At 49.2% G+C, this 14,211-nt stretch overlaps 1 pseudogene; it reads right to left on the bottom strand.

Moving 5' to 3' along the window:
* Positions 1-1,018: 1,018 nt before the first annotated feature.
* LOC136494346 (peroxidase 72-like) lies at positions 1,019-2,348 on the bottom strand (annotated as a pseudogene).
* Positions 2,349-14,211: the final 11,863 nt, after the last annotated feature.

Here is a 14,211-nt window from a genome sequence, read left to right as displayed (position 1 = left end):
GGAATAACGGCGATGAATTTCGTCGTTGAGCGGCATGGCAGTGCTCCGGCAGAGAAGAGGGAAAGAGAGGAGCGTCGGCGGCTCGAGCTTAAGACTTCCTCACCAACGCGGAGAGCACGGCCCTGGCCACCGGCGTTCTGGAGGAGACCAAAGCACTGCCTAGCCACCTACGTGGCGCGGCCCTACGGCCGCCCACCGCCGCCCGTTGCAGCAGCGAGCACCTCCGTCTTGCCACCCACCACAGCAGCGCGCCCCATCATCTGTCAGTGTGGCCCTCCTTCCGCCGCCCACTTGCGCACGCGTCGCGCAAGTCCGCCCGCCGCCCGCCAACTCTGCCTGCGCGCCTCAAAGCCGCAGGCCGGCGTTGCGTGGGGCACCGCCCGCATGAGAGCCGCACAAGAGTCCACGGGCACTGCCCGCTGTGATCCGTACACGCCCCAAGTTCCCTCTGCCCGTTAGCACATGCCAACGGCTAAGTACGCAGGCAAGTACTACAGACGCGCGTACGAAACATACGTCTGCCATAAAAGTACAGACGCGTATAGAGCAGGCCACGTCTGCAATAAGAGATCTAACTACAGACGTGTGTCTCATACGCGTGTCCGTAGGGTTTGATCCTGTTATCTAAGATTCAGAAATCACAACATGCGTCTGTAATAATTGATGCAGATACAGACGCGTTACATAAATGAGCGTTTGTAGCTTTGTCACGGACGCGTTTTACCAATATGCGTCTGTAGTAAGCTCTTATTACATACGCGTGTTGACCTCGCCGGACCGGTGCCCCCTGCCGATGACTTACTACAGACGCGTGTTAGAAAGGCGCGTCTGCAGTTGAGCTACTGCAGGACGCGCTTTAGTGCTGGCATATGTGGTGACATTGAGAATACGTGGTTTTTTTTACATAGTGTTAGCAAATGACACAGACGCTGAATTTTATTGGATCATTTCTTGGTACACGAATTGCAAATTACATGAGTGAAAAATCAACTCGAGATCGAACGGCACCAAATTAAAACAGAAATTTCAATCATTTACGACTCCTGCACACTACTTAAATCCAAGTATGAAACACGAAGCAAAATGCATCCAGAATGAATTCATCAAAGCATAAGACCACCACGGATAGCCGGCCAAGCAGCAGGCGCACGTCATATATGCATCCTCCTTAGAAGTTAGAAGTGGTTGACCCTCCTGCAGTTGTGCCTGATCTCGCCGGCGCTCCCGGTTAGCGGCGAGATGTTGCCCATCTTGACCATGGACTTGGCGAAGTGGTCGAAGAAGATGCCCTGGTCGGCGGCGTAGCGGTGGACGAGCTCCATGGTCTCGCGGCTCTGCATGAGCAGGATCTCGTCGGAGCTGAGCAGCCCGTTCATGGCCAGGATGTTGTGGTAATAGTGGTTGTCGAACCGGAACTGAGTCGCCGGGTCCAGCGCGAACAGGTTCTGGTCGCCGCCCGACCGCGGGCACCGCCCCCGCAGCTCCGCCGCGTACGCCGGGTTCAGCGTCCGGTCCACCTGCCCGTTGTTGTTCTGCCCGTACAGCCGCTGCCGGAAGCTCACGCAGCGCGAGTCGCCGATGGTGTGTCCCTCCTGAGAGCGCGACGAGGTCGACGACGTCGAGGCCTTGGTTGGCGAACTTGCCGATGATGCTGGGGAGTGAGTCGTTGGGCGCAGGGATGAGGTTGTTGGAGCCGCTCAGGCTCGCCGTCAGCGAGTCCCTCCTCCCCAGTGGCACCTCCCAGCCGGGTCCGCCGGTCTGCATGCAGTTCGGCGGCGACCATCGGAGTAATAATGTAAATAAATCGACAACGGTGGATAGACAACGATGCTGAACGACGCTGCATTAATTAGTTCGTATTGGTGCGTACCAGGACGACGGAGTCCCTGGCGGCGACGGCGACGATGTCAGGCGCAGGAGACGGTGTGCGGGCAGGCGTGCTCCAGCGCGGCCTTGATCTCGTCGACGACCTCGAAGCCGCGGATCGAGTCCTTGTTGGGGTTGGAGCGCTTCTCGGTGACGAATCTGCCGCTGCCGTCGGAGTCCAGCAGCACGGAGGCGTCGCAGCCCTGCACGAAGCAGTCGTGGAAGTGCAGCCGCAGCAGCGACGCCGCCATGCGCGGGTCCTCCGCGTGCGCCTTCGCCACGATGGAGCCCACGATGGCCTGCATCTGCGGGCACGCGTGGTCGTAGAAGTGCGGCTGCAGCGGGAACCCCCCGCCCGGCACCGGGTGCCCCGAGCAGAGCACGGACGACAGCACGGCGAGCATCGCCACCGCGAGGCCGCAGCCGCTGCTGCTACACTGCCGCCGTGCCATTATTAGCTACTCAAACAACGTCCCGATCACTCTGCAGCTAGCTCACACTACTCGCAAGCGATGGTACTAGCTAGCTAGCTGCTTTGCTCGATCGAGTTGGTTTAACGAAGTGTGGAATGGGCACGTATTTATAGGACAAAACCACAAGCTTGAAATGGAATGATGAGCATGATCGATCTGGTAAACTAATTTCGTAGTGATTAGTTTTATTGAGGATTGGGGGAGCCTGGTACGGTAATGCATGGCAGGATCTTTCCAGCTCTGACCTCCACCTCCTCCATCTAGCTTTTCGCAGGGTAAGTACAACCTAAACACCATGCTATGCATGCATGTTGACCTCACCGGCTCGATCAGCTGGTACACGTACAGAACGGACAGCAGTAGGAGTGACGCGGCGCTTGTATAATGCTCGCATATGCCTGCCCCCATCACCTTGGCTTTGTCACCTAAAAGCCTTGTGCTAAAATAATCTCTAGAACATGCATGCATGCATGCTCGTTTTGCAGAGAGGCTATATGGAGTTTGCCGTTTGTCGTGACCACCGGCCGACACATATCCATCGACGGTGTATGATATAGTAAAGAAGATGCTAGTCTCAAATATAGCTAGCCACGCGTTTGTAAAAGCAGGACTATCTAGCTCGGGTCCTGGGCACCCCGTTTTCTGTCCATTGGATGCAAATCCAACTGAGCAGCAGCCGTGGCGAGCTAGGATGTCACCGGAGCTCCACGACGGCAGGGCGGTGCAGAGATCTACCAAGACCTGGCCCATTACGGCGGAGCTATGTACAGTAATTCTTGACTATATTTCTTGACCAGACTAGAAATTAATATCTAGCTTTTGTTCTTAAAAAAGGTTTAATTGGAAACATAGTATTACATTTTTCATGGATTGAAAAACTACCGTCACTACCGGAAACGTCAAATTTGCGGAGTGTTTTTATGTTTGCCGAGTGTATTCTCTCGGGCACTCGGCAAACAAGTTCTTTGCCGAGTGCTGCACTAAAAACACTCGGCAAAAAAAAAACACTCGGTAAAGAGAAGGTTTGCCGAGTGTCAGAAAAAAAAAACACTCGGCAAAGATGGGGTTTGCTGAGTGTTTTTTTTTACACTCGGTAAAGAAGTAAAATCTTTTTTTCTAGGAAAGAAGAAGAAAAAAAATAAAAAAAAACTTTGCCACTACAATTCTTTGTGCATCTGAAATATGCCAACTTTGTGCATTCTAGATATTGTTGGGCTCATGTGCTCAATACGCGGAAGCGGCGAAGCTTTATTCGTCTAAGCTACAGCAAAGTTTTCTAGTGTTTCGCATCTGCGCATGCCACTTGAAGCCTGCACCCGAAGACATCAGCTGCGGTCATCTTCAGGACACATTACTCTCAGAAGTGATTATTTCTAGCAAAATGACCAACTCCGGAAGAAAACTACGCTGCTAAGGATTAGACGAAACTTGCTTAATTATTTGATAACTTTATTTGCAGATCGCTCTTTTTGTAGAAGCCACACAATTATCTATTCCTCGGTCTTGAAAGTTGTACTTTACAAGTTAAAAAGCCTAAGGGCTCATAACTTCGACCCTCCGAAAATACGCGAGGGCAAAGCCAATCAAAAAGCCTAAGAGCTTATAACTTCGACCCTCTGAAAATACGCAAGAGCGGAGCCGGACAAAAAAGCCTAAGAGCTCATAATTTCGACCCTACGAAAATACGCGAGCATGAAGCCAGTCAAAAGCCTAAGGGCTCATAACTTCTACCTTCCAAAGATACACGAGGGCGAAGCCAGTCAAAAAGCCTAACGGCCCAAGACACTTCGACCAAGTAAGTTAAATGAAAAGCCTAATGTCATACCCAAATTTAAATGCAAATCTGGATATAAATTATATGTGTGCCCAGGAATCAATTACACACATATAGAGACAAATTAAAGGAGAATACCAAGCACAGTGCTTTATTAAATCACAAGTATTAAATCCCATTACATAAATATATCAAAATCTAGCAAGCGAAAATAAATAAAAATAACTCCATGGCGCCACCATAGCCATAGGGACGGTCGACTGGTTGATCGCAAGTCTAAAAATCCTCAGGAAAATCCTCATAATCATTGTCATCTATTACCCATCCGGGATTTTTATCCAAATAGTAAAAATAAATAAGCGTAAGTACATCTCGTACTCAACAAGAATAACACAGGGTTCATGAGGCTCAAAGGTAGACATGGGTTTAACTGCATTTAGCTTTTATTGAGTCACAATTTTAAGCAATTGAGTAGCAATGAGTTTATCACAAGCCCATTGTTGGTATTTTAAACGCACACAGATAAATGCACAAGCGCATGGATACCGTTGTAGCTTTCACCCGGGAGTATTACAGAGTATCGTATTTATCCACAGGGAAACAATGGTTAAAGAAGTTGATGGTTCACCATCATGTATCTACTAACTAGTATACCAACTAGACTAAAGTGGGGGTATGTGATGGTAATGATAAGAGTTATTAATAATGACACACACATAGGAGAATTCTATGATAAAATAAATGAGTAGTTTAGCCAACTTGAGAGGACAACGGGTGAGTTCAAGGTCCCTAAGTACTTCTCTTTTACTTTGGTTCTATAGGATATAACTAATTCATAGGTAGATATAGCGATCACACACAATAACACTTTGGAGCAATAGTACCTTTCCAAATCTTGAGGGGGGTGAGAAAGCATAGTTGGGGAAAGGCTGCCTAAAGCTCTACGAACACCAATCCTAACGTGGTGGATTGTAACGGCCTGATAGAGCTGTCACCTCTGGGGCAGCACAACTAACCGTAGGATTGGGCGCAATCTCAGGTAGCCTATAGTCTAGACACCCTGCCTATACTACCGATTACTACTCTAGCCACGTACGATAACTACAGCACTCGATGCGAGTGGAGATCCCATGCTAAGATATGATGACTATTCTAACCATACACATGAAAGGCATAAAAGTAAATAGAGAAGATAACTATATTAAAGCATAAGTCTTGCAAAGGTAAGATACAGAGATATACCAGACCTCTGAAGATTTGTTTAGAACCTGAGCATGGCTCAACTCTCCCAAACCCTCAACCTTAACTATTCTACTTCTACATCTTCAGAGCTTGGTGGAGATTTCTCTCTTGTGGTGTATCTTGATTTGAATGAGAGATGGCCCCCTAGAGGGGGTAGGGGCGCCTTATATACGGGAGATGGAGTAGGGGGCAAGGCATTGCCACATCATTGATCAGCATCAACTCCATCGATCACTATTGGATAAACTGACATAAAACCACCTTAAAATCAATGGTGTGGATCATAGAAACGCATACGAGGCAGCGGAGAGCGAACGGGCTCCGGAGTGGATCGAACCAGCTTAGGGGTTGGGCCGGCTAGCCCACTTTCGTGGCGGTTGGGCCTCCCCCTCTAGCGGTGGGTCCTTGACTCCGTATTAAGTTGCCTTTTGTAGTTTTCGTGAGTTGAGTCACTTATTGTTGTTGGTTTGATTGTTTAGAGTGTATGACAGTGGTCCCGGGGCCATTTTTTTGGATAAATCCTCCTGCATTCACATATTCACCAAAGCTCATTAAATTCGTTAGTTTAAACCCCTATACCTATGTTTGGTGATGGAACTAAGTATGGCCCTGTTCGCTTCTCTTATAATCCATACTTTTCAGCTTGTTTTTTCAGCGGGAACAGTGTTTTTCTCTCACAACAAATCAGTCAGAATAGGGCTTCGGCTTGTTTTTTCAGCGAAGCGAATGGGACCTATATATGTAGGATATGTTGACGGTTTATAATTAACATTAACAACCGTCAACACCCATATAAGCACATGATCAGGTAAACATGAATAATGAATAGCATAAACAAATAATCCATTAGTGATCATCTATTCCATAAGGGTCCAAGGCCGCTCGTGGCCGTGAGTATGGCTGATATACTAGTTTTACACTCTGCAGAGGTCATACACTTTCACTGTGACTCGTGATTCCCATTTGCCTAGCAGTCATGAATCCCATAACACTCCCAAGGTGAGTAGGCAAGGGTACACTATGAAGTCTTTCAAAAGCTCGTCTAACAAGTTAGGGCCGCTAGGTTTTAGTGGCAGGCAAGTATAGAGCCCCATTTAAGGAGACACACTCATGCAGAAGTACGCAAATTAACAGAGGCCGCACTATACCCAACGTGTCAGACCCTTTTGCGTCATAAAGGTAACCACTAGCAAGCTAGAAAAGGTCTTCATACTTGACTAAAGCTAGAGCCATGTAGCCCTCAACGTTGTACTGTAAGTCCCGAATTTTGCTCATAGATAAGTCCTTAGGGATACCATGTTGCTAAAAATCACATTTTAAACATCATTGCATATGCCATTAGTCTTTATTAAGATCATGCGTAATTAAATTGAGCGCTAGCAAAAACTACCCATATGCAAGTAAACCATAGGTAACAAGGTGCAAGATAACAAATCACTAGGACATCCTTACGGGTAACAAATTAGACACATGCATATGATTAAATGATTAACAGTGAATAAGACAACAAGGAAGATCCCATGCTATACTTATCTTGCTCAGCAAACTCCTATTGATCCTCTGCTGGTCGTCAAAGTACTGGTCTTGCTCACCGATATACCGCTCACCATCTATACTCGATCATCAAACATCAACACACAATCATCTATGCATTCATGCACGGAGCAAACAAGATCTATAATTAGAATAGTACACCAAAAGTGGAAAACAAGTTGAAAAGTTTATAAAATCATTCTACACATCGCTACAAACACACAAACGCAAGAATCACCGAAAACGGAGCTAAAACGGTGAAGTTATGATGAAAATATGAACCAGATGGCAGAACTATAATTAACGTGAACTAATTACGAACTAAAATAAATCAAAATCTGAGTTTAAATCTGCGTCGAGGAAGGTGGACATAATTTTGATAAAAACTCAGGGTCTCTTTAACAAAATAACCGGCGAAGGGGTATCTTCTAATCTTAGCCATTGATCTCGATCTAGACGGCAGAAATTCAATGAGAAGATGAAAGTGAGAGGGGTGTCGGATGGAACAGGAGACATCATGGCTACCAGCCATTGCCGGCGGTGAGCTTTTGGCCATGATTCGACGTGGGGAAAAACGGGGATGGAGCAGAGATCACGGTGAGCTCACCATGGGAGATTTTGTGGAAGGAGACGAAGCAGAGAAAGCGAGCGGCTCGAGGGCGGACGACAGCGTTCTGCAAGCCACGACAATGGCATGTGAGCAAACAAGAGCAAAAGGGAGAAGCAAAGAGCGTTGGGCGCTTCTTAACCTTGATGCTGAGCTCGGCACAATGATGAGGGCAGCGATGGAGCTGCGGACGAGTGGGTTGGCGAGCGGCTACAGCAGCGAGGATTTGCAGCGGCGATGCGAGAGCTCTAGGCACTGCGGCTGCTATGAAGGGGTCTGGAAAATGCGGCAGAGTGCGGCGCATTATTTTTATAGCCGGGGATGTTCTAGAGATGGAAAGGAAGGTGTCGACAGAATATCGTCGGTAGTAATCCAAGGGGTATCCCACAAAGGTAGATTGATCGGCAGAGAGGTGTGTAATCAAGAACAAGAAGGCAATAGAGACACACGAGTTAGATAGGTTTAGGCCATCAGTATAATGTAATACCCTACTCCTGTGGTCTGTTGGATTGTATTGGCTATCGTATGATATTGCGTGAGTTTGGAGGGGGTCCCTGCCCTCCTTATATAGTCCAGGGGGTAGGGTTACAAGTCAGTTAGATCTGAGAGATAACTAGAAAGTAATAATAGATTACAGGAATCATAGGATCATACGTATCCTAACAGATCTTGTAGTATCTTCAGGATATCTTCTCGGTGTCTTGCGAGAGGCACCGAGTAGTGTCGTGCCCCGCAAGGCTTTGTCTTGTGGGCTGGGCCGCCCCTAGGGGCGCAGCCCATGTGGTCTACCATGGGTATCCGGGGTCGTACCCCCCATAGCTAGTCCCTGAGCACCTTGTACCCATTGTCCAACGTTGTCTTGAGCTTGTCCGAGTAGCGTGAACCATCACCGAGCAGTCAAACTCATGGTCTGACCACCATGATGAGTTGCCGAGTTGTTGTGAGCAGTTGTCGAGCACTGTGAACTGTCACCGAGCAGTGTGAACCATCGCCGAGCATCATGAACCGTCGCCGAGCAATGTGAACTGTCGTCGAGCAGCATGAGCCATCATCGAGTAGTGTAACCCAAGTACGGCTTGCCATAAGGGTGTAAGAAGCTCAAGTTTAGAATCAAAAATTTCTTCACAGTGGACCAAGTGTGCCCACTTAGAGTCCGACCACGAGAAAGTGAGATAGTCTTCTTCAGCTTCAAGAGGCACGGAGTCTTCCAGAATAAAGCAAACACATTCACCGCGAGGTGAAGTGTGCCCACTTAGTCCCTGACCCTGATAGTAGATGACGTAGTCATATGGTGCCAGGGTCCAAAGTAGAAGAATAGCAGAAGACCAGCCAAGCAGGTAGCCAGTCCCCAGGCATAGCGTCGAGATGAGAAAAAGCACATTCACCACGAGGTGAAGTGTGCCCACTTAGTCCCCGAGCCTGACAGTAGGTGATGTGGTCACGTGGTGCCAGGGTCAGAAATAGCAGTCAATAGAAGAAAGTCCCCAATGCGTTGAGGAACCGAGACGTAGTGCTGACGTAGTCCCCAAGCCACAAGAGGAAATCTTGAAGAAATTAAATCACGGAGAAAATACCGGAGTAATGGTTGTACAGTAGTAATTACTGAGCCATAACGGTTGGCGGAGAAGTCGGCGAATATTCGGTGAGCAGTAACAAATCACGGCAAGAAGTGGGTGATACAGGCTGTATTTGCACGAAATCCTAGGTACCGGCCCACCACACTGTTGTGGAGAAATTGGAGAGGCGCAAATTGTGGGAGCGGTTTCCCAAAAACTCTCGAATGTGAAGAGGTGGAGGAGTGCTTTTATAACTACGCCGCCGCACCCCATGCTCCCACCTTTGCCACTTTGCCATTTCATCTTCCTCCTCAGCCCTCACATTTCTAGATTCACATCCACACGCGCTTCCGCCACCTGCCCTAATTTGGATCTGAGAGATGGCACCTAAGAGGGGAGCTGTGAACCCAAAGAAGGCGAGCCCAAAAAAGACAAGCATCAGAGCTAGCTGTGACGAAGAGTGGGTGCCGTCGTGCATGGGGGAGGTGGAGCTCAATAGATTAGTGGAGGCGGGCGTTCTTCCTGATCGTGTCACCGCCGGATGGCGGCCAGCCAGCGGTGAGCCCTTCCTAATGCCTCATACTGATGAAGTAGTGGTGTTTGAGGATTATTTCTGGCTAGGGTTGGGATTTCCTGTTCATCCTTTTTTGAGGGATCTGTTGGAGTTTTGGGCACTTAGTCTATGCAATCTCCACCCAAACACCATCTTGCACATCTTGATCTTTATCCACTTTTGCGAAGCGTATCTGGGGATTCTTCCGCACTTCAACATCTTCAGACACCTGTTCTAGTTGTAGAAAAAAGGTGGCGACAGTTCCAAGGTGGTCAGCGGTGTATGTCTGCAACTCTGGGACGGGATGGCGAGTGAGTACATCACTGTACCACTGAATACTTTGCTGAAGGGGTGGAACGCCAGGTGGTTCTACATGAAGCAGAGCCACATTGCAATCTGTTGCGACGTCGACCACATCCTGGAGAGCCAAAAGAGCTAGTCGGAGGAACCAAATAGTGCTGACATGGAGCAAGTGAGGGAGCTCCTTGGCATAATAAAGGGCATGAAGACCAACGGTGGACTGGTGGTGGTGAGCTTCATAGTGCACCGCATCTAGCCCTTCAAGGAGAGGGCCCACGTAGCCTTTGATTTCAAGGGGGAGACCGATGGTACCCGGGAGAGGACAGAGATGATATCAAGGGACGTTGTGCAAGAGCGGGCCACAGAGCTATTCACTCCACTTGCCTCGTTCAACTTGCCAGGGCAAATGAGACCCTTTCACTACAAGAATCTACCTCCTTAGGTAAATATCTCAATTGTGTGTTCTTGATGTTTTTTATCCATTGTCGTTGCCGTGCAGTGGAATGATTCACTTATGCAAAGATCCATTCATAGGAAAGAGCGGTGTACTTCTCGGGCATGCCAAGGGGCGATTGGCCGCAGGTAGTAGATGCCCAGCCAGCAACACAGCCTGAGGAGGGAGCTGTTAGCATCTTGTCGGAGAGTCCATCCCTGGTGTCAAAGAAAGTCTAGGGGAAGAGGGCAGCGGTAGATGAGCCGACCTAGAAGAAGAGATAGATAGCGGGTGCCGCTCCCCTCAAACTGGGTGGCATCTTGCTTGGTGGTGACCAGACCAGTCGGACGTGGAGTACTGTGATGTCCGAGTGGTCGGATGATGACGAAGTTCCAGTGGCTCCTCCACCGAGCATGAAAGCGCCTTCGCGCACCACGCGCGTGGAGGAATAATCGAAGGGAGGGGAGGAAGTCCCCCAACAGCAGGCGACAAAAGTCCCCGAGCAGCAAGCAAAGGGAGTCCCCAAGCAGTAGGCAAAGGGAGTTCTGAAGCGGCGGGCAAAGGGAGTCCCCAAACAGCAGGCAAGGGGAGTCCCAGAGCGGCAGGTGGAGGAGAGGCCGACGACAGAGACCGCGAGACCTCCACCCCAAGACATAGGAATCAACCCCAAGGCTGCAGTTGTGGGCTCAGGTCAGCAGCACCAGTTCAAAAAAATCTACCAGAAAGCTGATACGTAAGTAACCTTGTCTTGGAGTTATTTGGCTATCATATCCTTATTCTTTTTTAGCGATTGATGAGCTGATCTAATGCAGTGCGAGGCATGCAGAGGATCTGACCCGGCCTGTCCAAACAAATGAACAGCCAAGGGCTGGTCCCGGGGTGGAGGCAATGCCGGCAGCTCTCGTCTCGGAGTCCCCGAGTGCTTGGCAGCCGACGGAGGAGTCAACCGCCCCTGCTGGTGGAATTGGCGGTGATGAACGGATGGCGTTGGTGGCAGACAGGTCGGCGACGATGCCCGGGGCAATGGCAGAAGCCATCGGGTCTTTAGGAGTAGAGGCTGGAGTCGCCGATGCCGCGTCGAAGGCTGGAGCAGAGAAACCTATAGTACCCGAGGAGCATATGGTGCTCCTTGAGGTGTCGAAGGGTGTGTTCGGACTAGCTATCCGGCCATGGAGCCCCCTAGTGGTGCCTCCATCTGCAGCGGAGGAGGGCAAGGTGGAAGAGATCGAACGTGAGAAATCTCGACCCCAAGCTGTCCGAATCCTCCGTAGACGCAGCGATGAGATGGTGGTTGTTGAGGAGGAGGACACCACCAGGGAGCTCAGGAGACTAGAGTCGACCCTTGCTAGAGTGATGAAGCAGATCAAGGTCAGTACTGCATCTGTAATGTTCATCTTCAACATTGGGGACTGTTCTTCTTAATCTTGGCGTTTTTGCAGGGGATAACTCGGACTGCCGAGCAGCGGTGCCAGCTAATAAAGAGGATGAAGCCCCTCGCTGAGGAGAATGAAAAGCTCCAAGAGGCGATGAAGCTAATGGAGAGAAACATTTAGAGGGCCCAGCACGAGCAAGACCTTGCTGAGTCCAATGCGCGGGACCTAGAATACTAGAAGGGCGTCCTATCTGAGCAGCTGGTGGATGCGTCCGAGCAGCTGTGGAGCAAGTCTGAGTAGCTGGCCACTATCTCCGAGTAGCTGATGAGTGCTTCCAATCAACTAGAGCAGAAGTCTAAGCAGCTCAGAAGCATCTTCGAGCAGAAAGCTGGTATGGCGTATCGACAAATGTGTTTTTCATTATTGAAAAACCATATTGTGACTGACGATCGTTGTGCTTGCAGAGCAAGATGCAGGAGCTTGGCCAACTACGCCAAAACATCGAGCAACTCCATGAGGAGAAGATGGAGGAGTCAGGGCAAGCGAACAAACTGGCCGAGGAGCTAAAGGGTGAGTACTTACTGGTTGAAGTTACTATTGAAGTAGTTTCCTTGCTTGATGGAACCTTGTAATGCTTGTAGACTACCATCGGAGGGTCATGGCATAGTTTGATTTGCTACAGCAGGAGGCTAGGACCCAAAGGAACAAGTTTGACGACATAGTCATCGGAGTCAAACCGGTACTCGACTGCATCGACCTAGAGATGACTCATCAGCCTGACGTCGAGGCCACCAGCGTCTAGACACCATCACCGAGAGGTGCAAGGTGGCGTGGGAGAACTTAAAGATCTTCAACCATGACACCATTGTTACCGCCGTTACTCACGCCCTTGCGGTGGTCTGATCCCACTACCTAGCCGTTGACCTTCAGGCGATAGGGGCCAGATTCACCGAAGGGATGGGCGAGGCAGAGCACCTAGCAGCTGGCGGATGAGGTGGAAGACGCGGCGAAGAAGCTAGCCGGTGACATTGACCTTTTCAATGAGACAGACGGCGATGGCGAAGCCCGATAATCTGCTTGGAGAACTAAATAGAGTAGTTAAAACATGCAAGGGCACAGACAAACATTTATGTATATGTATAAATGTTGACATGTGCATGTTTATGCAGTTTGCTGGTATTGCGATGAAAAACTATTGTAGTATTAAACTAAATGCAATTACACATAGTATAAATAGCGTCCGAGCAGTTAGTTCGTTACTGAACTCTTTGGCCTTAGCTAGCCCATAGTCCATAACGTCGAGCACGGAGCCCGTGCACGCATAGGAGAAATAGGTGTGACCAAGGAACCACATCCAACCACCCATAACATAGAGCATGGCGCCTGTAGCACATGTAGGGAGAGATCGGAGACTGGGTCTTCTCCATAGAGAATAGAGCGAAACGTGTGCTGCTAGGCGGTTGGCGAAATAACTTGTAGATAAACGTAGTATAAGTGGTGTCCGAGCAACTAGTTCTTCACTGAGCTCTCGGCCTTGGCTAGCCCATAGTCCATAACGTCGAGCGCGGAGCCCGTGCATGTGTAGGAGGAACAGGTGTGACCAAGGAACCACAGCCGACCACCCATAACGCAGAGCGTAGAGCCTGTAGCACGTGTAGGGAGAGATCGAAGACTGGGTCTTCTCCATAGAGCATAGAACAGAACATGTGCTGCTCGTTGGTCGGTGAAACATTTCGGAGATATGGAGAAATGCAGCGGAGTGTTTATGGCGATCACATGTTGGAGATATGGAGAAACGTGATGGAGCAGTTATGGCGATCTCGTGTTGGAGATATGGAGAAACATGATGAAGCAATTATGGTGATCTCGTATTGGAGTTCATTAAGGAGTAGCATAGAGCTCAGCGACCGTAAATGGAGATTAAATCGTAATGGAGAAAAAATGGAGACAAATTATGGCGACCAAAACTTTATTCATCATGGAGTGGAGAATACATATCTGGAGCGATTGTAGTACCTCTGCAAGCCTTCTAGGTATTTGGCTGTGCAGACGTGGGTGATTAGGCATTCTTCCTCGGCCCTATCGACATCCTCTATCCGAAAAGCTGTGTCTTGCTCTTCATCATAATGTTCCACCCTAAATGCTCGGAAGGCAATGTCCGCTGGTAGTATGGCTTCTGAGCCGTAGACCAAGAAATATGGAGACACACCGGTGTTGCACCTAGCTTGAGTGCAGAGTCCCTAGACCACAGCTGGTAGCTCTTTGAGCCATCTACCTGGATGCTTTTCTTCTTTCTGATATAGCCTATTTTTAAGGGCATCAAGGATCATGCCGTTCGCCCGTTCAACCTAGCCATTAGCTCTGGGATGGGCAATAGAGACGTATTTGACGGAGATGCATCGGTCTTCGTAGAAGTCCCAAAAATGATGACCAGTGAATGTGGTTCTGAGATCGGTGATAATGCTGTTTGGGAGACCGAATCTATGGATGATATCTTTGAA

Source organism: Miscanthus floridulus, chromosome 11 (assembly GCF_019320115.1).
Source record: "Miscanthus floridulus cultivar M001 chromosome 11, ASM1932011v1, whole genome shotgun sequence".
NCBI classification, from domain to species: Eukaryota; Viridiplantae; Streptophyta; class Magnoliopsida; order Poales; family Poaceae; genus Miscanthus; species Miscanthus floridulus.
This window is presented reverse-complemented; position numbering and strand designations above follow the sequence as displayed.